Here is an 18777-nt window from a genome sequence, read left to right as displayed (position 1 = left end):
ATCATGAAGTCATGATTTTAGTACTGAAGTTTCAGGGTTGCCAGGATATTTAAAAAAGAAACACCCAACTGCTGCTACAAACTCCCGCTGGAAAACCGCGGACTTGGCAACACTGCGAAGTTGCGCAGGCGCTGTGAGGGGGAACAGGGAAACTGAATTCGCCGGAACACCGGAACAATAACAGCAGACGGCGCTGTAATAATATGTATTCATCTGTCACATTTGGCAAAAGGAGAGTGGGACGGTGGGCGGTGCTCGGGTGGTGACTGCAGTGTTGCCAACTTAGCAATTTTGTTGCTAAATTTAGCAACTTTTCAGACTACCCTAGCAACCTTTTCTTCCAAAAGCACCTAGCAACAAATTTAGCTATTTTTTTAAAATGTATTTGGCAACATTTAGCAACTTTTGATAAGTGATAAAAAAAAGGTACACATTTTCCATCTAAATTGCACAAAAAAAGTAAACCAAAGGTGCCTAGCAGTGCACACATCACATGAATTAAGTTAGCTGCTATTTGCAATTGTTTAATTTAATAATAATACTAATTGTTCATTTAGGATACACCTTGCTAGTAGCTTGTACTTGAGATTGTTGATCAGCTAGTGCACGGTAAGAAAAATGAAAAAGATACTAGTAATTTTCCAGGACATTATCCGTTATCCATTGTAACCCTGTAACTCGAAAACACAAAATACAATGCGTAATTTAAAATGCAGGTAAAAAAAACCTGTGAATAATAATTACGGAAAATTCCTTCATATTAGTCGATTTTGCCCTATTTTTACAGACTTTTCTGTGTGTTGCATACTAACTACTAATACACTGCTTGAAACTATAATTGTTCAGAATGAGTAGTTTTACTAGTTTACTAGCTAATAAAAATAAACTTAAATTGTAATCGTTCAGAAATGTGAAAGTGTTAAATAATTCAATGTTGTATTTAAAATGAGTTATTTATATTTTAATATTATATTAGGCATTTATATTATTTTATAAGCACATCTAAATTAACATATAACATTTTAATTGTAATTCTTTTGCTGAGATTTGATGCAGTGACACAATTTTGCATTGTGATTACGCAATGACGTTGCAATGTCATATAGCAACTTTTAGCAACAAATCAACCTTCCTTTAGCAACTTCCCCTGAAAATTAGTTGGCAACACTGGGTGACTGAGTAGTTCTGATGTCACCTTTTTACGGAAGTCACAACGGTTCGTGAAAAATCACAGCTACAGTCTACAACATCATGTGATGTGTGAGAAGAAAGGTTTCGTTTTTTGCAAAAAAAATACTGACAGCTGCAACCATCAGCGACATATATGACAAAAAAAAGCTAGTTCATGCATTCATGACCTCTAGACTGGACTATTGTAATGCACTGCTAGCTGGTTGTCCTGCATCTTCAATAAACAAGCTACAGGTAATCCAAAATGCAGCGGCTAGAGTCCTTACCAGGTCAAGATAATATGATCATATTGCGCCAATTTTACAGTCTCTGCACTGGCTACCTATTAAGTTCCGTATCAGTTACAAAATATTATTACTTTCCTATAAGGCCCTTAATGGGTTAGCTCCTGCGTACCTAACTAGTCTTCTACCACGCTACAATCCATCACGCTCCCTAAGGTCGCAAAACTCTGGACTTTTGGTAGTACCTAGGATAGCAAAGTCCACTAAAGGAGGTAGAGCTTTTTCGCATTTGGCTCCCAAACTCTGGAATAGCCTTCCTGATAACGTTCGGGGGTCAGACACACTCTCTCTGTTTAAATCTAGATTAAAGACACATCTCTTTGGCCAAGCATTCAAATAATGCATCTCATAATCTTTTACTGCAGTTATATCTGATCAAATGCACATCATTATTATTCTTTAGTTTGGGTTAAACAAATCAATTTTGCTTGGTTGGAACAGCAGCTACGCTAATTATGTCTCTATTTGTTTCTCAGTTTTTTGCCACTAGGATTTACACAAGTTTCAGATCCAGAACACCTGAGAAGAGACGATGCAACCCCTCAGAGGACCTCAGATGATGCCAACCCTGAAACAACATACAGAACTACCACATTTTGCTATAAGTTTGATTGCATCAAATAATAATTGCTGTTAATAGTGTTCACCGTCTGTTTGATTACGTCTTTAATTGATTTTTCCGTACATTTCTGCCATACGTACATTAACTGACAGTCACCACTGATAAGCTACCACTAAATATTGTAGAAACTTAATTTGCTGTAAAGTTGCTTTGCAATGATTTGTATCGTGAAAAGCGCTGTACAAATAAACTTGAGTTGAATTGAATTTTAGTGCTATGGTGCCAAGTTTTTTTCTCTGAAATTATTTACAAACTCTGAAACTATTTTTCTGAACACATGGTGGACTGACACAGAAGAGAAGAAATTGGTTAATCAAGTCATTGGTTTGTTTTCTTTGCACACAAAAAATATTCTCATAGCTTCATAACATTATGGTTGAGCCACTGATGTCACATGGACTATTTTAACAATGTCCTTACTACCTTTCTGGGCCTTGAACGTGTCAGTTGTGTTGCTGTCTATGCACGGCCAGAAAGATCTCGGATTCATAAAAAATATCTTAATTTGTGTTCTGAAGATGAACGAAGGTCTTACAGGTTTGGAACAACATGAGGGTGAGTAATTAATGACAGAATTTACAATTTGGGGTGAACTATCCCTTGGCAAAAGCTGTGTAGTGGTCCACATCTTCACCTCTCCTACTAAAGTGAGATGAAAATCAGAGGTCAGATCTTTAATGCATATTCACACTGTTTCTTTGATCATTTTAAAACGAAATAGTATTTATGATTTACAATCTTTCACTGAGGCCCATCTTGCAGTGTTTTATTCCAGCAGGAGGTGGCGCCCTGTTCCACCAGTCGCTGTTCTTGTCACTTGTTCACTGTGCTGCACCTCTCACTGTGTCACAATATGCTGTTCAAAGGTTTGTCTCTCTTTACAGCACAGTAGGTCAGCCGCTCTGGCGTTCCAGTACCAAACCTGTCAGCGGCAGATGGCCGGCATCGCTCTGAGACATTTTCACAAATGTCAAGGTATTCAAGTCAAGTCATATTTATTTAGTGCTTTATACACTCTAAAAATGCTGGGTTAAATACCAGCAATTGGGTTGTTTTGACCCAGCGGTTGGGTTACTACCCAGAAAGTTGGGTTAAACATTTAACCCAACCGCTGGGTCAAAACAGACCAGTTGCTGGGTTTGTCCCTATTTTACCCAGCACTGGGTTGTATTTAACCCAGCATTTTTTAGAGTGTACAACAAACATTTTCAAAGAAGCTTTGCAGTAATAAACAGCAAAATAATTTGATGTTGCAATATCCATCAGTTATGAAACATTCAATTTCAGCTGTCAAGCAGCTCAACAGAAGACAGTAGTCTCATTATTCAGCTCAATTTGGTTCAGTGTTAATTAATTTCAGCTCAACAACTGTGTCACCGTTGCAAAGTTATGAAACAAATCCAATTCAGCTATAAGCAGCTCTACAGAAGACAATAGTGTCAATAATCCGCACAATTGAGATTTGAAACAAGAAAATAAAAATACATAGAAGCTGTTTTGGTTCATTTGTAAATGAATAGTTCATCCAAACATGAAAATCATCTTCCTCACTCACATGTTTTTCTAAACTCATATGACTTACTTTCACCCATGGAACACAGAAGATAATTAGGCACAATGTTTATGCCGAGTCAAATCAAGAGTGAGCCCTGTTAAGCTTGGAGCTATGACAGAAGCATCATATTACAGAAGTAAAATGGGTCCTGAACTGTGTCATCTTAACATCTAGTGCAAGAATCTCCAACCCTGCTCCTGCAGATTTCAGGACTCCAACCCCAATCAAACACACCTGAAGCAGCTTTCAAGGTGTTCAGGGCTACTTGATAAGAAGTGTTGGAACTGAAGTCCCCAAATCTCAATCCAGTTGAGCATCTAAGGGATGTATTGGACCAACAAATCCATTGGAGCCCCACCACACAACCTGCAGGACTTAAAGGATCTGCCGCTAATTTCTGCTAACTGTCTTGGTGCCAGAAACCACAGGACATATTCAGAGGTCTTGCGGAGTCCAGTGCGCCAGAGATGATCTGGCAGCACGAGGTGGACCTACACAATATATTAGGCAGGTGGTTTTAATGTTGTAGAGAGTGGGAGACGCCAACAGAAATGCAGTACGGCAGTGCAAACCTGAAGTGAAGCATTCCAGATAACACATTCCCCTCTGAAGTGCCCCTTTAAAAAGTTTCTCACATTATTCACATTCAGTTGAATCAATGTACTCACTGATGTACTGTACATGTGGAAGAACAAAGTCTCTCTAGAAGAACAGACGGCTTATTTCTTTTGAATGGAGCATTTGTCAAATCCAGACAGCTCAAGTATTGTGTTTCTCGCCTCAGTTTGCCATCTGCACTTCAGTCTATATATTTTAGATAAGCTGTTAGCAAATGATAAAAAGAAATAAAGTGGAAAAATCCCTTGATTCAAAAGCTTGATAAAAGGTCACCAGTTTCCACCTTTTGGCATTTTATTAAATTTTTTTGTAAGTTTCTCCCCCCCTCTTGACCTAGTTTGCCAGCTGTTTTCCTTGTCTTGTCTTGTTCTAGAACTTACCCACTTCAGATTTCTCAGTGTTTGGCACGGAAGTCTCAGAAGTCTCAGTTTGATCAATGAAAGACAACGATCCTGTCTATCATGTCACGTGTGTCGTCTCTCAGCAGCATGACAGCCAGCTCTCCATGAGGCTGTGCTCGCAGAATAAAGATACGATTGTGTCTTGTCAAACCTCCTGCGACGTAGCACAAGGTCTGTGTGTGGCAGATGGGACTGAAATTAGAGGACATCCAAGCATGCACTGGATCCGGCATGGATTGATACTGTCATTCCTGTATTTTCCAAAGTGGAATCTATAATTCCATTTTAAAAGACAGAGGGTTAATATTCTGCCTCTATGGCCCAAATGCATCAAAACTCACCATTGTGTCATTCCAAACTCATGTTATTTTCTTGCATGAAACATATTGTAAAAGGAGATGTTAAGCAGAATATAAGTTTTCCATACAGCATATGATTTATACTTATAAAAAGTGCCTTGTGTGAGGAACAGATCCAAATTTAAGTCTTTATCAATTAATAAAATTGGTTTGCACTTGTTTTGGCACCCTTGGACATGTTATGGTAGATTTGATGTCGATGACACAAAGCAGCACTGAGAGCCTTGACTGAGGGGAAGATTATTGTGAATACAATCTGTTTTTAATCTCTTTTGTTTCACAAAAAGCTGTCCAGGAGACTTTTAAATAAAGCACTGACTCTTGAGAAGTGGGACAAAACAGGGTGCAATATTGAAAAAAATATTCAGACTTGTACTCAGACAAATGAAACTACATTGTTGTGTCTTACATGTACGAAGCTACTATGCATTGATGCAACCTCACAATTTTTCTTTTCTTTGAAATCTTATGAAACACACACGTGCCCTTGAAAAACAACCTTGCTTTGATATGAGATATTATTGAGTGTTGCTTTTGATAAAACAAGCTCTTTTTCATCATTCAAAAAAAACTTTTTATCCATTTTATAGCATATGAATAATTAGACCCTTCTCTGTGGACACACTGTTTTAGATGCAGTGAGAAGACAATAAGTGTCAAAGATTCGATATAATAATTATAAAATTAAATTGAAGGTGATAATTGTGTTAAATACATTCTGTTATTAATCCCTCATAACATTTACACCTATTTTCATTTTTAAACCTAATAGCATTTACAATTGCTGGACATGTTTTGCCCCATGTCTCAAGAATCAGTGAAAGCACAGAAGTTATGGTATTTTTATATGGTACAAGTTTAAGGTACGTTTAAAATGTTTTGTTTTTCAGTCCCCATTCACTTTCATTGTATAGATAACAGAAGCTTGGACAGTCTGCCTGATATCTCCTTTTCTTTTATAAACTAGTTTTATAAATAAAAATGTCTTCATCCATCATAGTCGTCACCATTTATTCATCCTCATGCCATTCCACTTTGAAAGACAGACACCTCTCATATTTCATTTTCATTTTTGTTCCGAAGATTAACATCAGTCATATGGTTTTGAAACAACATGAGTGTGAATGACTAATAACAAAACTATGAACTATCCCTTTAAGAAACTGGACAGGCAGTTTCAGGGAGAGAAGATGAAGAAACCTTTCCTGCAAATGAGAGCACATACAAATTATTAGATAGTGATCCTTCACATTATGCATTTATTTTACAGAAAAAGTGGCAAAACAACAGTAAGATAATGTTTTAAACAGCAATAAAGGATACTTTGTGAGGTGGCCTCCAAACTAAGGTGATGACTTACTACAGCTGCATCTCATTGTCCCTGTCACATGCATGAAAGAGTGGTGGACTCGGCACGTGAGACCAAATCTCACACGCCAGTTCATCTCCTGTCGTGCTAACTAAAGAACCTGGATCTTGAAGGACAGCTCCTCCCATAGCATCATCCTGTGTTATCTATGTATCCGGCACATGGCAGAAGCTTCAGGAGGAACTGCTGCTGCCAAACGCGGAGCTGCAAACGTGTTAACCTCTCCAGTTCACATGTGACAGCACTCGCCTCAGGTGCCGGTCTCTCTCTCTCTCTCTCTCTGTGCTGACTGATTTCATGCTGTGGCTTTAAACAGCCCATATAATCCTGTTTTATGTTATACACAAATAACACATTTGTCTGTTTTCTGTGAGTCATCCTCAGGAAACGCTGCCATTTGCACCCCATTTGTGTCCTCATGACTTAGACTGTTACAGTTAACAGGTTACATTACAACTTAGTCACATTATTTGATACATTGGACTCGGTTTAGTGGGTAAAGTACTGTAAATGTTAAAATAATTAATAATATTGTAATGTTTTCCGTCTGAATACCTTCCAATTTGCATTTAACCATTAGTCTATTATATCCTAATAAATACATGCATATTTAAATATATTTATATCTTAAAGGGGTCATCGGATGCCCATTTTCCACAAGTTGATATGATTCTTTGGGGTCTTAATGAAAAGTCTATAGCATACTTTGGTTAAAATTTCTCAATGGTAGTGTACCCTTTTTACCCAGCTCTTTTCACAGCAACTTGTTTTGTTGCATTTCCCTTTAAATGCTAATGAGCTCTGCTCACCCCGCTCCTCTCTTCTGTGGGATGACGAGCTGTCCTGTTTACTTCAGCCGCATTTAGCTGCATTTAGCCACGAAACTAGCTAACTAGCACATTATTAGGAAAGGCGATTTGCAAAGATTCATAAAAGAACCTTATAGTCACTTCTTCAGTAGGTGAGGCTGGATCACGAATGATTTGCGTGGACATAAACGCATTTAGGCAGATCGGGGGCGCATTCCCTTCAAAAACAAAGGTAATCCACTGCGTCTTCAGCAGTCCACTGCTGTCGGTAATAAATGACGACTGCTATATTCAAAACAGGAGCTTTCGCACCGCGTAGTTCTAGCCAGCATGGTGGTTCCTAGAGAGCCAATTTCTCTCTCTGGCTGTTTTCCTGGTTGCATTCGCACCGGCAGCAGGAACTCTGAAACAGCTAACAGCGAAGTCTTTATGCACGGCATTTACATACGTCAACAACCAGTGAATGGAGAATGCCATGATCGGAGCTGTTTTTGTTGTGTGTTTTAGGTTTCGTGATGGAGATGGAATGTAAATGCAGAATTTATGCGACTGAAAGAGGAAAAAGTTGGGCTAAGAGACGAAATCTCATATGACAACTTGCAGTGTTACATATCGAGACAAGAACACAACCCTGCAGACAACATGTAAATGCCGTTATCGCTGTTTTCCATGTTCATGGAGTAAGTATTTTTACATGGCTTTTTAAAAATGCCGGGTAGCCGGTGCTTCGTATGCGTTTGGCCAATCAGTGTGCACTTACGTCACCGGTAGTTCCTGTCGAACTGTTTTAGACCCTACTCTGAAGTAAGAGCTAATTTAGTTCCCCCAAAGTTCCTAGAACTAAAACCGTCCCTAGTTCCTGCGTTGCGAACACACCAAAAAGCGGGTACTTCCGCCAATAGTTCTAGGAACTATGAAAGGTTCCTCTGGTGCGAAAGCCCCTTATTACATCCAACAACGGAACACCTCAATCGTTTAGGAGCCATTCTTGTCTACACTTGCTTCAGCGTCTAAATAATGGCAGACTAATGACAGCTCACTTAGGGCTGGTCTAAGGTAAGAAGCTAGTGTCAATCAACAATCATGGGAGGGGCCTGGGTCTGTGTGATATCACACAGCCAAGAAGCTGAGAACGGCTTGATTTGAGAAAGGGGATAATATTTATAGGGGTCAAAAAAAATCACTGAGTTGATTTTTATCATTATAGCGTGGTTGTGTACACACACTGCCAACACACGTTTATGTTCAAACAACATGTAAAAGTAAATTTAGCATCTGATGACCCCTTTAAAAAAAATTATATCTTACTGTATATACATTTACTGTTTATATCTAATGAGTTATCATTGGAAGTCATAGTTATAAACATCAGAAGTCATTATAACTGAAAAATATATATACTTGTTGACCACTAATTCTCTTATGGTGGTCTGCCAATATGTATCGCAAAGTTATGCCCTGTTACTTCATTCCTGTTGTGGGAAAATATGACTTCTTGAAAGTTAGTAACCTGTTCAATTCAAATGCTGAAAAAAAAAGACAAAATGGCACCATTTCCTGATCACGACCCCTGTGCTCTACATGGGTGGAGTGTCACAATTGGCCATTACAGCTATCAGACGCTTGTTTTCAGTGGAAGTAGCTCTTTCACAGAGATTGCTCATTGTTCTTGGCTCCTGAGCGGTGAGAGTTGGTCCCAGAGGGAATTGCTGTAATTTGGGGAAGTTTTTTGAACCCGTGGGTCTGAGACGAGGAGAACGTGTTTCTGTCTTGGATTCCATTGTTGCTGGGCGCCACATAAACAACAGACCACCAGCGTCACAGTCTGTCTGTCTGCCTCTCACGAAAAACAGCCAAGATATTAGCCGTCTCATTCTCTCCAGAGTGCCCTTCCACTATCCAAACACTCATGTGCCAAGCCCCCATTATGTAACATTTATCTTTATCAAATCCATCATTGGCAGTGAGAGAAAGCCCAAGGGGCGGCCTTTTCATAATCACCAGGAGAATATGCTTCACAGCAACATAAAAGAAAGGAGAGAGGAACTGACAAGTAGTGAATTTTGCACTTGGCAAAACTGAAGGAGTCACCGCTCAGGATTGCAGTCATGAGTTAATGGGCATTTGGAGTGCAGTGCACTTTGGGGGATTGGGTCTGACACCTTGATGGGACAGAATTACAGCCGATGACAGCAACGCTCCGGGATGTGCCATCAGAGCTAGTCACTCACATGCTGAGGATTTACCACATAAATCATCATCAATTTAACTGACAGTCAAAGCCACAAATCCATTCAATGACTATTATTGAGAATTCCTGACTCTTGTAGGAAAGTTTTAATAGCTGAAGGTAAAGAGTGTTGTTTCTTTGTCACCATCAAGTTTCTACAGGGGATTTCGCAGCGGAGGAACCTTTTCGTAGTTCCAAGAACTATTGGCGGAAGTTCCCGCTTTAAGGTGTGTTCGCACCGCAGAAACTAGGAACATATTTAGTTCTAGGAACTCCATTTGGGGGAACTAAATTATCTGTTTCTTCAGAATAGGGTCTAACACAGTTCTATAGGAACTACCAGTGACGTAAGTGTCAAATGCATACGAAACACCGGCTACCCGGCATTTTTAAAAAGCCTTATAAAAATATTTACTCCACAAACATGGAACAGCGGTAGTGGCATTTACCTGTTGTCTGCATCGTTGAGTTCTTTTCTCAAATAAAGACGTCACTATTGGCCGATTAAGAGTTCCTGCTGCTGTTGCGAATGTAACCAGGAAAATGGTACGAGGGGGAAATTGGTTCTCTAGGAACCACCCTGCTGGCTAGTTCCTAGAACTGAGTAACTAGAACTGTGCTGTGCTAAATCCCCTTATGTTGGTCTCTTGTCTGGTCTCCTTCAGTGTAAGCCCATTTAATTATCTGCTTGGTGAAAATCTTAAGTCTGATTGCTCAGAAAAGTAGAAGCACACCTGTCCTCAACAATTCATATAAATAACTAGATTTTTACACTTAAAATGTAAAAACTATTCAGTAGGGATTGGCCATGTGTGACCAGGGCCGCGAAGGGACCGACAACGGCTGGAGTAGCCCTGCTGGGGGTCGATTGGAGCCCTTACCCGCAGCACAAATCGGACAGGCCGTCGCAAACCGTCGAGCATCCCGCGCCACAGACGGCCACCAAAACCGTTGCTTGATTAACCTACAAGTGCGAGTCGCTCCAGGGGCGAGCCCTGCTGCAGGAGGGCTCGGCGCAACGCCGTCTCCTCTGCTGAATCCATTGTGGTGAGTAGATTCTGTCAGGGTCTGGGATATAGAGAGGACTCAGATGCAGAGTAGTGAGGAAGGAGAGTCTTTATTCTCGCCACAAAACACAAAATAACATAAACAATAGTTAACTGCTGCTCAGGTGAGCGGAGATTCCAGAGCTGGCCGGCAGACGCTGCGGACCACTCGAGATGCCGGATCTCCGTGTTACGAGTCCTTGAGCACAGAAGAACAGAGGGTCAGACACTTATGCTTGCACGCGCACAAAGACACGAGCAGGGACAAAACACTCTACTCACGACGACCGACAGACAGACAGAGACCTATAAGGGAGTGGGGGAATGGGTGACAGGTGGGGAGTGTCAGCTCGTGATCTGCGAACCCCCGCTGCGAGATCAGCGCTGATTGCCCAGACCACGAGCTACCGAACATGACAGGACAACACAGACCACAGGGGAAGCCGAGAAGGCACCCTGCACCGTGACAGGCCTAGCAAGATTTATTGCCATTATGTTGGCAGCGATGCCATAGAAGAACCATTTTGGGTTCCTCAAAGAACTTTTCAGTGAACAGCTCTTAAAAGAACCATTTTATTAATCGATCGATGGATTGATTGATTGATTGATTGAACATTTTAATAATCAGGGAACCATTGATTCCAGTAAAAAAAACATTGTTTTTCAGAGTGTATATGTGAACATATAAATTCATACTTTTATTCAGAAACGATCCAGTAAATTTATATTTATTCTATTTATCAAAGCATCCTGAAAAAGAAACAAGCTGTAAAAAATGTTTTTAACAGATAATAGTTAGAAATATTTTTTTGAGCAGCAAATCTGCATATTAGAATGATTTCTAAAGGATCATGTGACACTGAAGACTGGAGTAATGATGCTGAAAATTCAGCTTTGCATCACAGAAGTAAATTACATTTTAAAATATATTAAAGTAAAACTTGGTGAGCAGAACTTGTTTTTTTTTTAATCTACCGACCCCAAAGTTTTTAACAGTATACAAAGAACTGAAGATGAACAGAGATGATTTCAAACAGGACTTGAGACCGAAAGAGCAGTCTGGCTTTGCACACACAATACAGTATTGATTCTGAAGTGTTTCGAACAATGCAATCCAGCACAGCGCTCACATTGTGCTCCATGTGACTGTTACACAGTGCGCACTTACTGACAAAAACTGCTTCATCATGTGTAAGATCAATGGAGAAATTCATTGTTCACTGTTGTTAAGGCCAGTGACATGCACATTTAACAGGTGACTTCACAGGAGACATCTTCATCATTCAAAGCAGAATCTGCAAGCGTAGAATGAAAAGCTCACTTCGATTTAAGCATGCTCCCAAAGCACGTTTGTGAACATGTGTGTGTGTGTGTAGGCTAACTCTCGCTCACCATGGCTACAGCTGTGACACAGGTGAGGTTGTGGAGCCTTGGGGGGCTCATTAAAAGATTTTGAAGGAATTTATTTTACGCTGTAAAGGACAGTGTATTGATAACACACAAAAACTTCACTAATAACATCCCAATCTGGGGGTTTGTAGACAAAAAGCTGAGTACTATTCAAAAGTTTGGACACACTTATTAGCCGGCAAAGATGTGATTAAATCAGTCCAAGTTCAGTATATGAACATATACGCCAATATTCATGTCTGCAAAGTGGTGAAAACATGCACACATTTGTGTAAATAACACAACAGAATGATCTAACAGGCGCAACACAGCTTTGGTGTTTTAGAGTGACATTTTAGAGCATTGAATATGAAGCATATTAGCAGTCCTCTTCACTTTGTATATATGTATATATCACACTTCTGAATCAGTTTTGTCGTTTCTATTTATCTCAAGTAAAAACATATTTTAATAATGCACAATGTTCTTCTCTCTTGAGTTAGTTCCGTTTTTCAAATGTGATTGGCAGAGCAGTGATCCAAAAGTTGCATTTTCACTGTTTGTATCACTCAGTTTGCCTGAGTTTGTAAATTCCGGACCAGTCCCATCATTAAATCCGGTCTATTCCAGACCTGCTATTAGTCTGTTTTTTTGGTGACACACAAAATAACTGGTCAAGGTCAAGGTCATTTTTATTTATATAGAACCTTAAAATGAATGCTGACCAAGGTGCTTCAACGTAAACAATAAAAAGATAACAACTGCATTGTCTTCTGTTGGAACTGCATAAAATATGCATAAAGCAATCAACCTTTTGTGGACTTTTGAGTGATACTGTTTAAATAAATGAGGACTGTGATTTTATAGAGGACTCTGAGTCCCGCATAATCTATTTAGTCAAGCACACATGCATGGACTATATTATTAGGCTCAACATAAGCTGCCTTTGCTCGCAGTCCTCATCCTGTCATCTGAGCTATTCAGCACACACACATACTGATCACAGAGTCAGAATTTCTGCACTTTCTGTGCAGGACATAATTAAATGTTCTCAGATAAAACCGTTAAAGCAATCTCCTTCATGGCCACCCTGCACAAAGCAACAATAACTTAGTTACCTGCATTCAATTTCTGATTCTGAAGCGTTTTCGCCGCCTCTGGTGTCCTCACACGTTTTCCACTGATTTCACTGAGAAATCTTCCTAGCCTTAGATTACTTTACTCAGTTTAATATCAGCCCACAGCAGAGTATGAGTTGATTGAGTGAATGGCGCATTATAGCGATTAATCAGAGTAATTTGGCGCGAGTTAAGCTGCTTTACATCCCTCACATAAGCAGAACGACAGGCCTCCACAAGGACACATGCAGATATACAGGCATACATACTGTTTATATATAGTAAGTATTCTGTTATTATATACACACATTACAGACTACTACTGTTTTGCATATTACATATTTATCTTTAGATTTAACTTGAATTGGGGCGACTGCCACTAACTGTGTGCTACACAGTCACAGAAACTATATCTCATTTAGCTTTTGAGAGAGAGAGAGAGAGAGAGAGAGAGAGAGAGAGAGAGAGAGAGAGAGAGAGAGACATCCACAATGTTAGCTGTTAAACATGATTAACTCGATACTGACTTACTTTACCTTTTCATTTATTTAGATGGATTGTATTTATTATTATTTATGTTGTTGTTATATATATGTTAATGCTTTGGCAACATTGTGTTACACAGTCATGCTAATAAAGCTTAATTTAATTTAATTTAATTTAATTGAGAAAGAGAGAGAGAGAGAGAGAGAGAGAGAGAGAGAGAACTCTAAGAAACATTAACCGTTGTGAAAGTGTGGGCTTTATATTTAACAGGTAGATTTTTATATAAATCCTCATTTGTAAGTCGCTTTGGATAAAAGCATCTGCTAAAAGACTAAATGTACATGTAAATGTAAAATGGACCACAGTTACCTGTAAATGAGTTATTAAATGATTAATATTTAGCAAAGAAAAAATTAACTTTCAAAGCACTCTTATTTAGAACATTTGATTAAATGTTCATTTTCAATTATTTTGAACTTTCAACTGCCAAACAGATTTTCTTAGTATTTTTGTCTTGTTTTCTGTAAATATCTAAGCATGTTTGTGTCAAGATAGATTCCAAAAATCATCAGAATCGTATTAGCTTTTGCTTAAAAAAAGAAAAAGAAAAAAACATATCTGCTAATGGGCTAGAATAATAATTGTGTTTTCCCATTGGTAGATATTGTTTTTTGTTTTAAGCAAAAAAAAACAATACAATTTTGACTTTATTTATTTTTCATTCATTCAGAAAACAAGACTTAATATCTTAAGTAATTTCACTTCTCAAGTAAATGTCGTTATTCAAGAATGTTTAGATATTTATACCACAAGCAAAGACAGAAATACTAAGAAGCGCGGGAGGCTAACACCACTTAGCACACATTTACCTCATTATTGTCTTTATTATTCATTTTATTTTAGTCACCAGTTAGGTTGCTTTCTCTCTAGTTGCCTGTTTTTATTGTATCATCCACAAATTCAGGACTGGGGGACCAAATGTAATACGCATCCCAAATCCAAAATACTCACTCGCTCTTTTTAAAGGGGTCATATGATGCTGCTAAAAAGAACATTATTTGGTGTATTTGGTGTAATGAAATGTGTTTATGCGGTTTAAAGTAAAAAAAAACACATTATTTTCCACATACTGTACATTATTGTTTCTCCTCTATGCCCCGCCTTTCTGAAACGCGTCGATTTTTACAAAGCTCATCGGTCTGAAAAAGCGAGGTGTGCTCTGATTGGCCAGCTATCCAATGCGTTGTGATTGGCCGAATTCCTCAAGCGTGAGACGGAAATGTTACGCCCCTCACATACTGTTGTATTCCCTCAGCGACCAGCACGGATCAGCTCTAGGCATGACGAAGCGATATCGTCCTCTTTTGGAAGACCAAACAAAGTAGTTTCGCTTTCACAAAGAAACACACAGCTCTTCACGACACGGCGGCAGCGGCAACAAAACTACAGCGAGAATAAAAGTTACACCTGTCTTTGCGTGAACATTTGGACGGCGTTATGCAAATCTTCCCACACAGTGACATAGACATGTGGGGGCGTGTTAGAACGAGCCGTTTTAGGTAGGCGTGGTTGACTCTTAACTTTTATAAAGAATATCTCTTTGGATTTGAGACTTTAGTCTTTGCAACTTTACAGATCTTCTTTATGCACCAAGAGCTTGTAACCCTCCAAAGAGAAAGGAAACATTGAAATCGCATCGCCACCCCTGGCCACCACGTCCCTGTCAACAACATAAGTGTTTCCATATGGTGACCAATGAATGAATAGTTTTCTCTTAAGAAGGCCTACTAAATATTTCATTAAAGGAAAATGTATTTTCCTGACTTTTCCATTACCTACTTCTCTATGCCTGGAACAAGTGTATATATGTCCAGGTTCTTCTTGACTGCGGGAACTACTGTGTCTGTTCCTCATGTCCTGCGTCTCTAAGCACCTCCTCATGCAAGAAGAAATCTGTACGGAGACAGAATGTACCAACCTCAGCGGTCCATCGCTTTCTTCTCTGATTGGTCGGTTAGCGCAGCGGACTGATACATCGCTGTCTCATTCCGTTCTCTGGTTTGTTGAGTTTTGCGGTGGGCGTGTGCAGCGCTCCCTCAGTCTGTTCTCTGATTGGTCGATAATACGGTGGGCGGGGACAGCGCTGTCATTACAGACATCCACAACCAGCGGAGAGACAACAGGGCAACAGCAGTCTGTCTGTCAGACGCATCCGCGCGAGGTGCACAAGAATCAATATTAGTACATCAAGACTTATAGAAAATAACAGAGAGGAAAAACATTGCTCCTGATGTTCTAGTTATTAACACTGACCACAACGGAATGACAGCGGGGGTTTGCGCATCATTTGTTCCCTAAAAGGTAGGAAACATTGTATTTAACACAGCTTTATAAAGCTTTATAATATAAATATTGATACGCAATGTCATTTTCATTTGCCATTGCATATCCAGTCAGAACCGAGAGCTGCTATTTTAAAATTAACATTTGCATAGGCTACTGTTTAGATAGCCTAATGCAAATGCCTTGCTTCCATAATACCTTTCTTTACTTCTAAGGTTTATATATTCATTATATTTATTATATGTGTTATGATAACACCTTGCTTTGTTTATTTGGCGCAGTGTATGTAAACAGACAACAGCATCCATTTTTTCAGTCTTTTTCTTATTATTGACATAAAGGTCTCAATGCAACTGAGCCCATCACTGTGTAATCTGCATATGAAGCAATCCACTGAAGAACAATAGACTGCCAAAACACATCTTGAGCTGCTGTTAGGCGGGTATGACCCAGACTGAAGGCATGACATTCAAGCAGGTTGTCATGTATAGATGTCAGTTGCACCTCAAAGATGTTTGTTTGTGTTTTATTTTGCACACATGGACACCCACATGCACGCTCACACAAACCCAAAGGGCTGAAGTGTACATTCGGTGCACTCATTGAACTGAATGTCTTCACACTGCTTTCATGACAGGTATTGTCTGGACAGGATTTTGCAGGAGAGATGACAGCATGTTTATATGCAATCTTCATGAGTAACACTCTGATGAGTTATACCAGGACGGATGTAATGCCAAAATATATGTGACATATGTGACATGCAATTTTACATTTAGCTTTTGAGATTTGACATTGACACAATACACAATAAATACACAATACACAATATATATATATATATATAAGTGTAAATAAAAAATACTAATAAAGTATTTTTAAAAAGAGGTTTTCGGCTGATGCCGATAAGCTCAGCATGCCCAAAATACTCACATTTAATGACACGAGTCTCTCACTAGGTGTGAGTATTCAGACACACACAGCTCTGTCCTTTGTCTAAATGGGCGTTATTTGAATTCCAACATCTGATATCCAAAATTTCAGCAATCTTTTGGCATAGATCAGGAGTCTAGTCATGTATATATATTTCATAAAACACTGAAAATGGCATTGCAATATTTTGGTCAAGCAATCTTGATCAGGCATGCTGCGATGTTTGAAATAAGTATATGTATCTGACCTATAATTCAAGCTAGAAAAGACCTTCCATAGCATTTGCACAGAGCCATGCAAATATGTGCAGACAGTACCATTTGTAAACCAGTTTGCTTCCACTATCTCACGTATTTGCGAATGAAATAATATAGCACAGTCAAACGACAAATGATGATAAGTATTTGTTTAATAAGAAATAAAAAGTCTTTGAATTAGTATATACCAGGAACTGAATGGATTGTTAAAAGGGGGTGTTACATATCAGAATGGAGGCAGGTGGCTGGAGCGGCTGGTCGGGGGTTGAAAAAGTAAGGGGCTGTTCACACAGAATGCGTTTTTTTATTCCAGCGTGCGACATTTCCATTGTTTTTCAATGTAAACACATTTGCACAGAGCCATGCAAATATGTGCAGACAGTACCATTTGTAAACCAGTTTGCTTCCACTATCTAACGTATTTGCGAATGAAATAATATAGCACAGTCAAACGACAAATGATGATAAGTATTTGTTTAATAAGAAATAAAAAGTCTTTGAATTAGTATATACCAGGAACTGAATGGATTGTTAAAAGGGGGTGTTACATATCAGAATGGAGGCAGGTGGCTGGGCTGTTCACACAGAATGCGGTTTTTTATTCCAGTGTGCTACGTTTCCATTGTTTTTCGATGTAAACACGCACTAGATGGATGTGTATGAGCGTTGCGCTCACATCTTGCATCTTTTGCAGCATCTCACAGATGAGCTTAACATTTTTAAGAAGCTGTGTCAAGTTAAAAGAATTTCAACTTTTACACGCAATACCACTCATCAATGTCATTTCCAAAACAGGCGTCTCACGTTTTAAGACACAAACTGCATCCCAAATGACACACTATACACTATACACTATGCACTTATACACATGTACTACTCAGCCATGTAGTGTATGAATTTTATAAGGTTATTTTGTCATTAATAAGCAGTGTCTGTTAGCCCTCCTGCATTCGCAATGTAATTAAAGCTGCGACAGTTGAGTGCATGAAGTGTCCAACATTCCACACTTCATTTTTTCGGTTATTTAAGTGCATCATCCGGGTATTTAAAGTGCAATTTTTTATTTTTTTAATTTTCAGTGCGTGCACACTACTCACACTATTTATACTATTAAACGTCATTGAATAGTACATAAGTGCGCGATTTGCGATGCACAGACGTGTTTTGTGTGAACGGCCCCTAAAGCCCCGTTCACACCAAGAACGATAACTATAAAGATAACGATATTAGCGTCCACACCAGCGAACAATATCATCTGTTAATTCTAAGCGCATGCACATCTGCCGCTTTAAATTCTTTAGCTCGTTACAGCAGGATGGATTCTGATTGGCTGTCAGTTTTTTATCGTTCATCAGCTGGATAAAAATAGTTTTGAAAGTGATTCCAACGATATCGTTTCTCTTTGTCTTTATCGTTATAGTTGTGGTGTGGACTCTGCTATTCTTTAATATTGAGAACGATTTTTAGAACTATATCTTTATCGTTATCTTTATAGTTATCGTCCTTGGTGTGAACGGGCCTTAAGAAGGCATTTGTGACGTCAGCAAAAAGAAAAGGTAAAAGATATCTTAAATAAAACCAGGAACATGCTTAAAAAGTAAATATGGTCAATTTTGATTCCATGCTGACTTTAAGTTTGTGACCTGCCTGTGTCGACCTCACCAGCGGGGAGCATTGTACTTGCTGTGAAAGCAGCAGAGAGGACTATAGGACCAAGCCTCGAGCCGATCTGTCTCCAAGCGTGAACATAAAATGCAGAGACTTGCT

At 39.1% G+C, this 18777-nt stretch overlaps 1 protein-coding gene across 3 annotated transcripts in view; it reads left to right on the top strand.

Annotated features, from left to right (window-relative positions):
- Positions 1–13228: 13228 nt before the first annotated feature.
- unm_sa1261 (un-named sa1261) overlaps positions 13229–18777 on the top strand; it is a 40019-nt gene continuing 34470 nt past the window's right edge. For 2 of the 3 annotated variants that reach the window (XR_001607499.1, XM_016259819.1), the window contains exon 1: positions 15665–15838. The gene's annotated coding sequence lies outside the window, so the exon portion shown is untranslated. Of the gene's footprint in view, positions 13273–15664; positions 15839–18777 lie in introns of those variants that run through there. The other variant, XM_016259820.1, reaches the window with a different exon arrangement.

The sequence above is a fragment of the Sinocyclocheilus grahami genome, unplaced genomic scaffold (genome assembly GCF_001515645.1).
Source record: "Sinocyclocheilus grahami isolate Dianchi unplaced genomic scaffold, SAMN03320097.WGS_v1.1 scaffold1927.1, whole genome shotgun sequence".
In the NCBI taxonomy this organism is placed as follows: domain Eukaryota; kingdom Metazoa; phylum Chordata; class Actinopteri; order Cypriniformes; family Cyprinidae; genus Sinocyclocheilus; species Sinocyclocheilus grahami.
Note: the sequence above shows the minus strand (reverse complement) of the source record. Positions and strands in the feature narration are given on the sequence as shown.